Source organism: Aplysia californica, unplaced genomic scaffold (assembly GCF_000002075.1).
Source record: "Aplysia californica isolate F4 #8 unplaced genomic scaffold, AplCal3.0 scaffold00225, whole genome shotgun sequence".
Lineage (NCBI taxonomy): Eukaryota > Metazoa > Mollusca > Gastropoda > Aplysiida > Aplysiidae > Aplysia > Aplysia californica.
The window spans coordinates 1,017,368-1,020,645 of NW_004797495.1; the positions used below are offsets into that span (position 1 = coordinate 1,017,368).

Consider the following 3,278-nt stretch of genomic DNA (forward strand, 5'->3'; position numbering starts at 1 on the left):
ATGACATTCAGAGCCATATGACGAGGCTTGGAAAAAATAACGTATAGGTAGCCTAATAGATTATAAGATCTGGGCTGTTGGTTTATTGGTGGTTTTGTTTTGTTTTTGGTTGAGTTTCGCTCACACGCAATGGGCCCAACGAGTGATTCTGTGCGGAGTTCAACACAATAATACACACGCACACTCAAACGCACAAACACACACACACACACACACACACACACACACACACACACACACACACGTACACGCACACACGCACACACACACACACATCGCTCGCTTCAAACGCCAGTCCCCACGGGCGGAGGATCATTGGCATTCCGACATCGGAGGTGTGAATTAGAAATTAGAAACTCGGCGTCTGTTTATGATTATCCGTACTGGACTGTGATGTGTTCGTTTCATGAATAATGTACAGGTAAGGACGATAATCAAGTTGTTAAAACTTCAGTTTGGTTGTTTGGCGGGTGATCCGGTGGGTTCTGTGCCCTCTTTCTAATCAAACACATCATATTATAAGTGATACGACGCAGTGGAATCAAGCGCCAAAATTTTTTGGGCATGTAGAATTATTGTTAGAGCTTGTTCGTTTGACTTGCTTTCGATGAAAGAAATACCCATTTATTTTTAAAAGAAGTCGAGATATTTCCGATTTAAGGAGGTGGGGGTCGCCTGGTTTCGAAGGTAAAATTAGCGACAGAAGGGCTGCCAAAGTTTGGTGGCTTCCATAGCTTGAGAGTCTTTGAAAACGGAAAATTTACATTTTTTGGTGCTTTTAATCAACGTAAAATCCTCTCAGAAATGTTTTTAAATGGACGTCAATAAATGTGTTAAGCCACAACCCCCCCTCCCAAAAGAACAAAAGAAGAAAAAAACCGAGAACATTTACCAGATCGGTGCAAAAAAGGCCCGCGTACACGATTTCACTATTCCGATGAGCGCCTGATTTCACAACGTTGCCTCACAATAATACCTACTCTCCTTTTTTGTTATGTTACTCTCCAAAAACTTATCTTCAGCACTCATATAACTTGCTGCTTGTGTTGCAAGTCCAGTAAAACTCATTCTCAGTCTAAGTAAAGCTAAAACTTCAGAAACACTATTTTAAAGACAAAATTGGTCTCCGGACTCGCAATCGTGATGTTATAGTTAGGGTTCGGGACTTCGAACCTCAGCTCGGCCTTAAGTTGTGTTCACGAGTAAAGGTGCAACGAGATTTCCCTGCTCGAGAACGGTTTCAAGTCGGAACGAGACCGCCCGCGGAGTGGCTTCGTTCTCTCCCGTCTTTTCCCCGGTAGGAATTTTGGAGTGACATTTTTAGCTTACGCCATCTAGAGATCTAGTTGACAGTACATGTAGTTAGTAGATCAGGGTTGGGGCATGATGGCATGCTAGGCTAGCCTAGATGTAGATCTAGAATCTAGATGATCAGAACAGCGTCGGAGAACTTACTTCTTTTGTAATGGACGCAAAAGCTTTGATGTTCCTATATCGGATGAGAAGAAGAATGCAGAATTGCAGGCGCTACTGGGTACATAATATTTATCAACGACGTAGATAGTGTTATATATGTGTGTTTGGAATTAAACTAGTGTCATTTTTCATGCTGATTTCGAACCTGTAGTCAGCATTTAGGTTTTAGTAAAAAATGGGTCTCTGAAATCCCTCCCGACTGGAGGTTTTGTCGAATCACGGATCAAATCTAAGCGGTGCGCCCAATAGGGGAGAACAGGCTATTTCTGTGGCAATGAAACGGTTTTGAAGGTTAGGCATAGTCTATTGTTCAATTTTGATTATGAACGTCTTTTTACATTTAATTTATGAGGTTTACGTCTATGGGTGAATTTGACAGCGACAATGTTTCAAAATTTGGAAGGGAAGCAGTGATTATTTGATTATATAGACGCTTTGCCTCTGCTTGCAACACAATAAGGTCATATAAGCAGGGGCGAAGGCTAACTTGTTTGACAGGGTAATCAAAGTGAGATAGGACCAGAAAGGGCCTGGAGATATCACACTCACACAAGTCACAAGAATCTTACTGGCACTAGAGTCGGCAACTCTGAGTTGTGAATGAAAACAAATCCTGAATTCATGTTGTATGCATATTCAACCGCTAAAATAATCGGGAAAGTATTTAATTCAATATTTTTTCTAACTAACCTTAAATTTAACTTAAGATTTGAACACACGAACACCAAGGAAAGAAGCAGAGATGCCAGTACTGCAATGGCATGTTATACCAGACAGCCGAAACACTTTGGTAGAGCATGCCAATTATTAATTTTTTATTTCACATTTGGCTTTTTTTGGTCTAGCTTTTCGCGGCCAGGAGCCGGTGTCATAATCGAGGTCACGATCTGATTATAGGACATTAAAAAGTCGAGGAAAAAAAACAAGCACACGGAGCAGTCAAGATATTATTAGGAGTTAGTTCCCCTCACATCTGTGAGGTAGACTCGACCAGAGTAATAGTTAGCTTACATAATCAGCGAGTACGGCTGCTTATAACTGTGGCTCGAAAGGGGTGAACAGGGTATATGCGACAATGAAACAGTTTGGACTGCAATGCACAAGTTCCCTTTAACTCTATTGGTAGACTCTTCCAGCCTCACTTTAAGCTTACTTAATCAAAGCTTGTGACTGCTTATGGAGTGGCCCAATAGGGGCGAACAGGCTTTTTCTGTGGCAATGAAACGGTTTTGAAGGTTAAGCATAGTCTATTGTTCATCAGTGATTATGAACGTCTTTTTACATTTAATTTATGAGGTTTACGTCTGTGGGTGAATTTTACTGCGACAATGTTTCAAAATTAGGAAGGGAAGCAGTGATTATTTGATTATATAGACGCTTCGCCTCTGCATATAAGTGCCGAAGATTAAATGTGTTACAAGAGAGTAACAAATACAAAAAAGGAGGAGAGATCAGGACGATAGATGTTTGATAGGAAAGAAGGAGCAAACCACACACCAGAGCTCCCACCAACCACCCGCTGAAAAAAACTTTGTTTAATTTTGTAATGTTATGTTATGTCCATGAGCGAAGATTTATAAAGATTTCTGTAGGTTTACGTAACGCTCTGAGAGACCATATTGTTGGCTCATTGAGCTGAAATCTGTCCTTCTGTTCTCATAACTATAGAGTTTAATACTTGAGAGCAAACTCACAGCCCCATACGGGTGGTAAAAAAACCAACTACAAACCCTTTCATGCACACAAAATTGCTCGCTCGTACGCGCACACACGCACATGCACACACACACACACACACACAC

General features: G+C 41.1%; 1 protein-coding gene across 1 annotated transcript in view; it reads left to right on the forward strand.

The window, feature by feature from the left end:
* Positions 1 to 239: 239 nt before the first annotated feature.
* The window catches only part of LOC101860899 (monocarboxylate transporter 7), a gene marked incomplete at its 3' end in the record, with an annotated part of 18,387 nt that continues 15,348 nt past the window's right edge, over positions 240 to 3,278 (forward strand). Inside the window, 1 exon segment of the mRNA XM_035970145.1 lies at positions 240 to 421.